The 12346-nt window shown below is 39.5% G+C and overlaps 1 protein-coding gene across 1 annotated transcript in view; it reads right to left on the bottom strand.

The window, feature by feature from the left end:
• The window catches only part of LOC130906122 (LIM/homeobox protein Lhx1-like), a 45149-nt gene extending 36956 nt beyond the window's left edge, over positions 1–8193 (bottom strand). Inside the window, exons 1-2 of the mRNA XM_057820083.1 lie at positions 8054–8193; positions 7520–7681 (exon numbers count right to left, since the gene is read on the bottom strand). The gene's annotated coding sequence lies outside the window, so the exon portion shown is untranslated. The remainder of the gene's footprint in view (positions 1–7519; positions 7682–8053) is intronic.
• Positions 8194–12346: the final 4153 nt, after the last annotated feature.

Below are 12346 nucleotides of genomic sequence, written 5' to 3'. Positions count from 1 at the left end.
AATTTCAAACTCGCCCTTGACACCTTGTGGTGTATTTCAATCACTACCTTCCACAATGGTGAGCTATTAGTTTATTTTTTGATTGAAAATTTTATTAAAACGAAAACATACAGAGGAGTTTTAATATAAAATTACTATAACTTGTAGTCACATTTATCTTTTAAGAATTACAAGTCTATCCGTGGATCCCTTTCACAAAAAGAATGTTAAAAATGTTAATGCCATCTTGTGGATGTATTATTATAATAAACAAATACAGTACTCACGTACAGAATGTTGGATGTAAATATCAGCCTTGTCTTATCTCTACACTCCAACAATAATTTAAACAAAAATATGGCATATTTCAGAGATGGTTTGACTTGCGATTAATTACAATTTTTAAGCTGTGATTAAAAATCTTAATCGTTTGACAGCCCTAGTTCTAATATTTTCCTTTTGATTTCAGTTATCGTTCGGATTTTTTTCAGTTTCAAAACCTTATCATGGCTTTATTTACAGATATTAAGAACATGAAATGGAGAGAGTATGGAGGTCTGAAATCTATCAATGGGCCTTCGTTTCCTGACGGCAACATCATTTGGAGATGCTTTGATAAGCTCTCTGTCGAGGCGGCCAATGTGTTAACAATGAAGTGACCCAAAAATGCCGCAAAATCAACAGGAAGTGACCCGAAATCATCAAGAAATAACCTGGAAATGCCCCAAAATCAACAAATAATGCCTGACTGCATCCGACAGTCGCTACAAACCATGCCACATCCCTACAATCTACGCCCATATGATGCTACGTTGCTACAAACTACACTCACATGGTCGCGTCTAATGCGTCTCAGATATCACATGCATAGACTTCATAAACTATTGACCTGACACTTTGTCATTCTTTGCGTCACGCCTTCATAGGGGGCTGAGCTTCATTTAGTAATAGCCGAAGACGGCACACACTTATGTCGTATTTAAGCTTGGATTTTTGAAGAACTACGAAAGCTGTACCGCATACAAACAGGAAGGATTGTCTCAGGAGTGATTTGTTCGAGGATTCAAGGTAAATATTTTATTTTTCGTACCATGCATGCATTTTGAAACGTGAAAAAAATCAATGGGAGAATGGGAACTGCTAATGCATTGTTGTCATTCTTCGACATATATATGTAAAATAAATGCGTAACTGCCCGTTTTTGTTGTTGTTGCTCTTTTAACAAAGACTCGAGTAAGAATCGAGCATTAACACCTTGTCAAGAGTCAAGAATCTGCACTGGACAAGGTGATGATGCTGGAACCTTTGTTCGGTGCTGTTCCAGTAAGATTTACAAAGATGACTGCCAGAAGAAGACATCAAAACTCCCTCAGTCCTTGATGATATAGGGCTGCATGTCAGGCATAGGCACTGGGGAGATGGCTGTGGATAAATCTTTATTAATTTAAATTTTAGACAGCTTTATTATTCCTTCAATTGAAAATATGTCATTTTCCAAGATGACAATGCATCATGCCACAGAGCTAAAACTGTTAAAGCATTCCTTGGAGAAAGACTCATCCAGTCAATGTCATGGCCTGCAAATAGCCCAGATCTCAACCCTGTGGTGGAGATGGAAAAAAAATGTTCCACAGGAAGGCTCCGACCAGCAAGGATGATCTGGCAACTGCAATCAAAGAGAGTTGGCACAACATTGCTGAAGAATACTGTTAGTCACTCATCAAGTCCATGACTGCAAGCTGTCAAAAAGCCATAGGTGGTGCTACTAAATACTACAGATGTGTTTTGATTGTTATTTCTTTGTTTCTCATGATTCCATATTTTTTTCCCCTCAGAATCTAGTGATTCCATATGTATTTCCCTGCACTTGCTCTATAAAATTAACATTTACAACCGCTTTGGGTATCCATGATTGAGCTTCTTACAATGCTCTGCTGGAATTTTAGATCGTTCTTCTTTGGCCAACTGCTCCAGGTCTCTGAGATTTGAAGGGTACCATTTTCAGATCTCTTTACAGGTATTCTATGGGATTCAGGTCTGGACTCATTGCTGGCCACTTTATAAGTCTCCAGTGCTCTCTCTCAAAGCATTTTCTAGTGCTTTTTGAAGTGTGTTTTGGGTCATTGTCCTGCTAGAAGACCCATGACCTCCTAGGGAGACCCAGCTTTCTCACACTGAGCCCTACATTATGCTGAAAAATTTGTTGGTAGTCTTTAGACTTCATAATGCCATGCACACGGTCAAGAAGTCCATTGCCAGAGGCAGCAAAGCAACCCCAAAACATCAGGGAACCTCTGCCACGTTTTACTGTGGGGACCGTGTTCTTTTCGTTGAAGGCCTCGTTTTTTTCCCTGTAAACTCTATGTTGATGCCTTTTCCCAAAAAGCTCTACTTTTGTCTCATCTGTCAGTTCTTTGGAGATGGACTTGTAGCCGTGAAAATGCCCATGCTTCCTCACAATTTTGCTTCACAAGTCCCTGGACAGTTGGTTGGTCTTCTTTCTTTTCTCCATGCTTAATGCAGTACACACAAGGACACAGGTTGATTCAACTTTAATCCATTTTAACTGGCTGCAAGTGTGATTTAGTTATTGCCAACACCTGTTATGTGCCAAAAGTAAGTAACAGGGGCTGTTTATTACACGAATTAGAGAAGCATCACAGGATTTTTCAAAGGGTACCAATACTTTTGTCCGGCCCATTTTTGAGTTTTGTGTAAAATGATCATTAATTAATTAATTTTTTTCCCATTCTCTTTTGTGCTTTTTCATTGCAAGCAAAATAAATGAAGATATTACTACCAAAGCATTTATACCATATTGGCCCAAAAATAAGACTGTTTTTTGCATTGAAATTAGACTGAAAAAGTGGGGGTCGTCTTATATTCGCTGTCTAGACGTTATACCCATTCACGACGCTAGATGGCGCCAGATATCATTGAAGCGATGTTCTGTCATGACAGATCTCAGCTACTCTCAAGTTTAACCAGTTTGCATTATTTTATTGCAATGTTTTTCCTTATTCAGAATTGTTTCAAGACTACAGTTAGATTTCACTTTGATGGTTAATGCAGTTATCGCAATTTAGTTGTTTTATCACAATAGACTGGTGTATTTACATTTTCAAAAACCAGAAGCCATTCTTTTACGAATGTGATTGCACTTTAGTTTACATATTTAAATGTTCAGATATTAAGATTTGAATGAGGCAAAATAACATGCTTTTCCCCTCAAATATATTGTTATAATCATTTGTTTCAGATGTACTGTAATTATTCTCTGTATAAAAATTTGGTGTTCAAAAAGTTTTTTTCAAACTTGAGTCTTGAAAAAGAGGGGGTCGTCTTATATTCAAGGGCAGTCTTATATTCGGGCCAATACGGTAATTGCAATCATTTTCTGCAGAAATTGAGCATTATCTGACATAATTGCAGGGGTGTCAATACTTTTGGCCAGCACTGTAGCTGCAAATGCTCATATTTCATCTTAAGTCCAATGGATTGGACGTCAAGCGCCGTCAATGGCAGCCAGTGAGTTACCTTATTGGGCCAAAAATGAATGTGGCCTCCAAATCAACATGGGTTTGACAGCCCTGCTCTAAACAAAAGCAATGTGTTGCATCTGAAGCATTACTATGCAAACTGTTTGTTGAAAGTGCTTGATCGACACAGATGTTACCAATGCCATGTCAATAAAGCCATTTGCAGGCTGTCACATCTGACTTGCCGTCTCCCGCTGGGTGTGAGCGCAAATCACAGAAGCGGTGAGAATCATTGATCCTTCACATGTGACCTCAGATAATATCACCGGACCGGTGATTAGCTCTCCACGGTGCCTCGCTGCTCTACGCGGTTTGGCTCTTCTCTCAAGAGATGCAGCGAGATGGGAAAGTGAAAGTGCATCGAGCCGCTCCATCAGAAGCGGTCAGAGATCAGCGTCGCCCCCGTCGGAGGGGTGCGAGTTTCTACAATTGCCGTGTCAGCTTTGATTCACTCGCTCGTCGACATTCACTGAGACCATTACTTGCTGCCTTGTCTGTTGAAAGATGAGGGAGATGATCAAGCAAAAGCCTGGATTCAAGCTCTCGTCGCCTGTGGTCATCCCAGGAGCGAGACTGTATATCTCTCGCCTAAACAAAGCTTTCTTTTTTTGAAGGACTGGAGGTGGGGTGATCAATTTCCACCTCGACTCCGTGTCACAAAGAATGGCGGCAAGGTTCGCCTCGGCGAGGCCGACGATCGTTGAATATCGTCATTTGGGCCTCCCTCGCCCAAGACTTGTGGCCTGTGCTTGAAAGGTTTGCGTTATGTATCGATCATCTTCATCCACTTTGTCGCCTGTCTGGAGACGAGGGGCAAATTAGCACTCAAAGGCTGCTCACAGATGAATGCAAATATGCTTGTGCTCACTTGTTCAGTGCCATTCGCCTTCATTTTGTTTGGTTTCCGCCAGTGTTGTTTCTGGCAACCCTTTTGATTTTTGTCTTAGTCTTGGTCTTTTGGATGAAAAATACCCATTATTCTTAGTCCATAGTGAAGGACATAGTAACTTTTCTCGTATTTACCGATCGACTAACACCCAATATAAAATAAATAGCACTTATACCATAATTTAAGGAAAACAAACAGAATATATAACATAAGAGATACATGACTCCTTCTTATCAAGGAAGCCCAACGTGTTTGTCATGCAACTGACTGAGCAAGACTGATGCTGACAAGCCCACGTCTGAACCACCGACTCTCGCAATCAGTTCTCCCGGACAGCCCAGAACAAATGGCGGGACGCCCTGTCCCAACACAGGGAACACCGGAGAAGGCCCAATATCCAACTGATAACACGATAGACTGCCATGTATGTAAATTCTATTGATGCCAACGTACTTGGATTTCATTGACGCATATGTAACTCAATGCTATTGACGGCCATGGACGTCCAAATATTTAATTCATTTTCAATCGCAAAAAAACAATGTCAATTCTATTGGTGCCAATGTACTTTGACTTCATTGACGCCTATGTAAGTCAACGCCATTGACGTCCAAATTTCCGATACGTTGCCAATGGCAAAAAAAAATGTCCCCAAATAAAATGGAAATGAACAGATATCAATAGGACGTGTCCCCCAAATGTCCCCAATCCCATTGACACATATGGAATTCGATGCCATTGACGCCCATGGACGTCCAAATTTCATTAATTTCCTCATTTCAATGGCATTAACATTAAATTGAGACCAATCTAGTCAGATACCATTGATGGCCATGGCATTTACTTTGTTTAATGCCATTGACGGCCATGTTTGTTGATTCTATTGATGCCAATGTACTTGGATTCCATTGATGCAAACGTAAGTCGATGCCATTGACGGCCATGGACGTCCAAATTTCCCAATGATTTTCCATGGCAATAAAACAAATGTCCAAAAATCAACAGGAAAAGGTCCCCAAATGACCTTATATGACTAGGACACCCCCCCAAGTAACCTGATATGACCAGGAACCCCCCCCCCCCCCCCCAATTACCTGATATGACCAGGACACGGCCCCCAAATGACCTGATATGACCTGGACATGTCCCCGAAACATCCCCAAATCAACAGGAAGTCACCTGATATTGTCCCCGAAATGTCCCCAAACCAACCTGGGCGGGGCTAAGATCCGTATCTCCACACAGCAAAGACCCAGAGTAATTTATCCAGAAAGTGAAGTTTCTAGTTGAAAATAATGTAGTTTTTCTGCTGAGTGTGTGTTATCATCGTGAAATTGGTGCTCATCTGTCAATATTTATTCAAAATGTTGGAATCCTTTATTATTTATTTCTTTTGAGTATTTGTCAACTAAACTAGATGAAGACGAACACATTTTGAAACGACTAAAATATGACAATCCCAGTCTATTGCTGTCATTGGCATTGAATATTAGGTGTAGCAGTTTTGTAAGGAAACCATGTGGTTCTTGGTAGCCCTTTTAATTTTCGTCCTAGTCGTTTGGACGAAAAAACTTATTAGTCTTTGTTGGAATTGAATGACTATCTGTCAATGCTATTGCTGTCGATAGCAGCCAATGAGTAAACTTCTGAAATAACATTAAAGCTGTTCCAACAGTAAGAAGGTTGTGGATCTATTTCCGTGTTGTGAGGGGTAATAAAACAAAGTTACTGTGTGCTCAATGTAACAATGTGTCAGTTTTAGAGCAGACCTGGTTTGTCCATCACCGTCAATGAATTAACTTCTGTTTGAATTCTAATAATCCTATGAAATAACATCCAATATTCTTTCCATAAAGTCTGTCGGAAAAAATATAGAATAGTCCATTGTTACCATCATCTTTTGGATCCACAGTTAATCTGTTTGGCGCATGTAAATGACATTCTTTCCTACAAAGTATTCAGAAATGATGGTATTAACCGCCAGCAAGTCTCAGTCAAATCTTGTGCTACAGCAAATACATTGTGATGGAGGATATGACTCACACTGGGCTTTGCGTTAGATAGCTTTTATGCTCCATTATTTTCACTCTTCTCATGACTCGCTACACCGAGATATGTAAATGATAGACCTGAATAATAAGTGTGCACGCCATAGCTGAATAACCTTTGATGGAAGAGTTCTGGGAATCAGCCACCAAATACACATCACTTACACTAACACACAAAATATTTTCTTTCTGCCAAAATTAGCTTTTACGCTAATCTTTAAAGCGAATTTAACTCATTTGACGATGCCAGGCATTCAATACATGCTGGCATTGAATGATCATGTTTCAGTGCAGTGTTGTTTTCGTCAAAGATGACGATAACGAAAATATTTCGTCAACACTTTTTTTCATGACGATGACGAGAATCATGAGCTTAAAACGTGTTTGGGAGACTCGCCCACTACTCAGCACTGAAATAGCACTCGTTAAAATAACCAACAACCTCCTCGTGGCAGCTGATTCTGGACTGCTCTCCATCCTCATCCTCCTAGACCTATCTGCAGTCTTTGATACCATTAGTCACACCACACTCCTCCACCGGCTTTCCACTATTGACATCACCCGCACCCTGTTGAACTGGTTTCTTGTACACTGCCAATGGGTTTTCCCATTGCCTAACATGGTTTAGCTTACTGATCGCTAGCTGAGGCAAAAATCAAACTTTGCTAGAAAAGTTTACAATCATCGGCAGCGCAACGATGCGACACCAAATGGGATTTTACAGTCAAAGCTCTGACAGAAGTCAACAGTTACCATTATTTACGTATCTATCGTTAAAAACTTAACTGGGCAGGCGTTGTGGCCAAATTGTCAACCCAGTAGATGGCGGTAATGCCTCATGATAGGGGTAAACTGCCAACAAAAACAACTACTCCTTCCCTCCCTTCTAGTAGGAGCCATGTCAACTGCTGCCAGACAGCGGCCGGACAGATTCTCTTCAAATTGGTCCCGTGAAAAATCAAAAACCGGACATTTTTATGAATTTATAAAACCTGCCCGGACCACCAGGATACTACGTGAAAGTAGGACTTGTCCGGGCAAAAGAGGACGTTTGGTCACCCTACCTTTTGTTAAGTTTCTGCTTTCAGTCCCCGTGCAGCTCCCAACTTGAAAAAGGATGTGGCGTTAGCCCAGAGCAGAATGGGATTCACTTGAATGAACAAAGAGTTTCCTTTTCTCTTTTTTATTTGAAGATTGTGGAACCCATTTTCCATTAGGTGTAAAACCTTTAATAAACAATACAAAAAGAAAATATCAGCGATTGCATTTGATAAAACAATTTAACATTTTGTCTAAAACACGAACTACAACTATTTTACAACAATCAACTCCTAATTTTAGTTTAATGTAATGTTTTAAATCACTTTTTTAAAGATGAAACTTTTGTCATAAAAGGACAAATTCATTCAATTACATCATTTTAATTAACACAATTTACAATAAACAGTGAAACCTAGAATATATCAAATGTCAATATTAAACCAGTGTCTCAAATTTCAAATGACCCCCTAAACAATAAACTACATGTGTCCAAATGCTCCACCGGAGTGTCAAGCCATGTGCTAGCGGCCGCCGCTGGCACATATTTTGCTGCTTACCGGCTGCCTCTCTGGCTATTTTTTGCCAACGTCTCCAGCTGCACAGGACCGCAAGTGTCAATAGCCAAACCAGGCCGCCATCTTCCATTCCTGCTTTTATAGCTCTGGGTTGCTTATGGGTTGATTGGCCCATCTCTTCCAGCTGTGCATCGTTTCCATGGTGGTTGGATGCCGGTGATTTTCCAGTTCACGCCCTTGTTGTCAGCTCACTGCTTTTTTGTTGATGTTTTGCATCCATATCTATAAAGAATTTGGGGATTTAAGCATTTATTAGCAATACCTTATTAGCCCGAATATAAGATGAACCCCTCTTTTTCGAGACTGAAGTTTAAAAAAAGACTTTTTGAACACCAAATTAATTTTTATACAGAAAATAATTACAGCACATCCGAAACAAATGATTATAACAATATATTTGAGAGAAAAAGCATGTTATTTTGCCTCATTCAAATCTTAACATCTGAACTAGGGATGACAAACGATTAAATTTTTTAATCAAATTAATCACAGCTTAAAAATTAATTAATTGTAATTAATTGCAATTCAAACCATCTATAAATATGCCATATTTTTCTGTAAATTATTGTTGGAATGGAAAGACACAAGACGGATATATACATACTGTGCATAAGTACTGTATTTGTTTATCATAACAATAAATCAACAAGATGGCCTTAAAATTATTAACATTCTGTTAAAGCGATCCATGGATAGAAAGACTTGTAGTTCTTAAAAGATAAGTGTTAGAACAAGTTATGGAAATATTATATTAAAACCCCTCGTAATGTTTAGTTTTAATAAAATTTGTAAAATTTTCAATCAAAAAATAAACTAGTAGTTCGCCATTGTTCATGTCAATAATAATTATGGTGTTGAAAGCCATAAAATCAGTCGCACCCAAGCGCCAGCAGAAACACCAAAAAACACAAGTAACAAGTGGAAATGACATTTTGCTGTCATTCTAATCTGTTTGAGCTGAGCATGTGCGTTAAATGTGTCAAATATTTTAACGTGATTAATTGAAAAAATTAATTACCGCCCGTTAACATGATAATTTTGACAGCCCTAATTTGTAAATTAAAGTGCAATCACTTTCGTAAATAAATGGCTTCTGGTTTTTGAAATGTATTTAAACCAATCTATTGTGATAAAACAACAAAATTGCAATAACTGCATTAACCATCAAAGTGAAGTCTAACTGTTATTGTAGTCTTGAAACAAATCTGAATAAGGAAAAACATTGCAATTAAATAATGCAAAATGGTTAAACTTGAGAGTAGCTGAGATCTGTCATGACAGAACATCGCTTCAAGGATATCTGGCGCCATCTAGCGTCGTGAATGGGTATAATGTTTAGACCGCGAATATCAGACGACCCCCAATTTTTCAGTCTTATTTCAACGCAAAAAAACACCGTCTTATATTCAGGCCAATACGGTAATTTTTACTGGAAAAGCTCTGTTTACATCAGGCGGCCGGTAGCTACATTCGCTAACAGACTAGCATTGTACTTCCACATATTTACATAAAAAAATGCTTACTGCACATTTTTTTTCTTTTAACCAAGAATCGATACTGTTTTATGTCCATATCTATAAATAATTTGGGGATTTAAGCATTTATTCATTCATTCATTCATTTTCCCTGCCGCGGTTGTATGTCTCCTTGTGCCCTGCGATTATCTGGCAACCAGTTCAGGGTGTCCCCTGCCTACTGCCCGTAGTTCGCTGGGATAGGCTCCGGTACCTCCGCGACCCTCGTGAGGATTTAAGCATTTATTGATAAGAATTTTCACCGGGAAAGCTCTGTTTACATCAGGCGGCCGCAAGCTACATTCACTAACAGACTAGCATTGTACTTCGACATATTTACGTTAAAAAAATACTTACTGCACATTTTTTTTGCCTTTAAGAATTCAGGGATTTAAGCATTTATTCACAAGAATTTTCAATGAAAAAAAGCTCTTGGTCTGTGATTCCACTCGGTCAGCTTTGACGGCCTCGCCAACAATGCAGGCCCCCTATTTATCGGCTCACACCCCGTGTCCTGTCAATACATTATGAAGTCTATGGGGTACCACCGTTTGTTTTCAACCACCAGATGTCCTCAGACTCCTCACCACTCACTCAGGTCACAGAGGATCAGCGTGCAGGTGGAGGAGGGTGGGGGGTATGCGGTGGCTTAGCGGCACACTGACGGCTTTTTTTTTTTTTTTTTTAAAGGTGTTTTCTGTGTTGAAGTAAAGTACTCGGTGGCGTGCCTGCACAGTCGGCCAGCACACACATACCCACAAAAAAAAGCCCAGTCAAAAGTGGCATGAAGGGGCAGGTGCTCAAGCACCCCCCCAACCCCCGCTCTGCACATTCCTGCAGCAGCTATTGTATAGTGATGTGTTGATCACATAATTCTCCTCCAATTTTGAACAAAAGTCAACAGCATTGTGAGAGCAGAGGCTTTTAAAAAGTTAGAGCCGTTTCAAGATTTGATCATGCACATTTTCTCGAAGGGTATGCTAAGGCTTTGAGTAGTGAATATAAAGCACTACTGACAATGAAAAGGGTATAGTGGGACAATCTGTCAGGACTTGTGATGAATGGAAATGGACCTCAGGCTCCATCTTCCAGCACTGAAGTACTCTCCTCCACCCTGGATGACATTTCTCCCATCAGTCATGTTCTATACATCTATGGCAAATTACTCCATCAGACTTTGCTTGCACCTGTCTGTCAGACAAATGGAACAGCTGATGTCTTCTGGACAGGTGAGTGACGAGGACGATTGTCGGGAGGGGGAAAACGCACTCAGAAGCAATAGTGTGAGAGGAAAGAGGGTAGAATGGGGGCGAAATAGGGTTGGGAATATAGAACGTTTCAACTTGTATATCCCGTGTCGGAGTTCTGTATCAGTCAATCTTAAATTAATTGTCTGATACTTGGGAGGACAGCGAGTCAAGAAGAAATGATGATAACGTACGAATGCCTACTGAAATGGGCAACGACGGAAAATAAGGATGAAAAAAATTATTTATTTATTTTTTTTACATTGCTGGCTAAAAGTATTGGCACCCTTGAAATTCTGTCAGATAATGCTCAATTTCACCCAGAAATTATAAATGCTTAGGTAGTAATACTTTCATTTTTTTTTTTGTTTGCAATGGAAAAAAAAAAAAATCATTGTCATTTTACACAAAACCCTGGGCCGGACAAAAGTATTATCACCCTCAGCCTAATACTTGGTAGCACAACCTTCAGACAAAATAACTGCAAACAATCCAGTATCCATCAATGAGTTTCTTACAATGTTCTGCTGGAATTTTAGACCATTCTTCTTTGGCCAACTGCTCCAGGTCTCTGAGATTTGTAGGGTGCCATGAGAAGTCTCCAGTGCTTTCTCTCAAACCATATTCTAGTGTTTTTGAAGGGTGTTTTGGGTCATTGTCCTGCTGGAAAACCCATGACCTCTGAGGGAGACCCAGCTTTCAACCACTGGACCCTACATTATGCTGCAAAATTTGTTGCTAGTCTTCAGACTTCATAATGCGATGCTCACAGCCAAGCAGTTCAGTGCCAGAGGCAGCAAAGCAACACCAAAACATCAGAGAACCTCCACCATGTTTGACTGTGGCGATTGTGTTCTGTTCTTTGAAGGCCTCGTTTTTTTCCCTGTAAACTCTATGTTTATGCGTTTACCCAAAAAGCTCTACTTTTGTCTCATCTGTCAGGTCTTTGGAGATGAACTTGTAGCCTTGAGATTGCCCATGCTTCCTCACAATCTTGCTTCTCAAGTCCTCAAACAGTTCTTTGGTCTTTTTTCCTTTCTACATGCTGAAAGAGATAGTACCTTTTCTCGTAGGCACTGTCTAACTGTTTGCATTACTCTAACACACTTAATATACAGTGAGGCAAATAAGTATTTAGTCAACCACTAATTGTGCAAGTTCTCCCACTTGAAAATATTAGAGAGGCCTGTAATTGTCAACATGGATAGACCTCAACCATGAGAGACAGAATGTGGAAAAAACAACAACCAGAAAATCACATTGTTTGATTTTTAAAGAATTTATTTGCAAATCATGGTGGAAAATAAGTATTTGGTCAATACCAAAAGTCCATCTCAATACTTTGTTATGTACCCTTTATTGGCAATAACGGAGGCCAAACGTTTTCTGTAACTCTTCACAAGCTTAAACATTTTAATTGAATTAATTTTACTTTAAAAATCAAACAATGTGATTTTCTGTTTTTTTTTTTTTTTTTCCCACATTCTGTCTCTCATGGTTGAGGTTTAATCATG

This window comes from Corythoichthys intestinalis, chromosome 18 (genome assembly GCF_030265065.1).
Source record: "Corythoichthys intestinalis isolate RoL2023-P3 chromosome 18, ASM3026506v1, whole genome shotgun sequence".
Taxonomy (NCBI): Eukaryota; Metazoa; Chordata; class Actinopteri; order Syngnathiformes; family Syngnathidae; genus Corythoichthys; species Corythoichthys intestinalis.
This window is presented reverse-complemented; position numbering and strand designations above follow the sequence as displayed.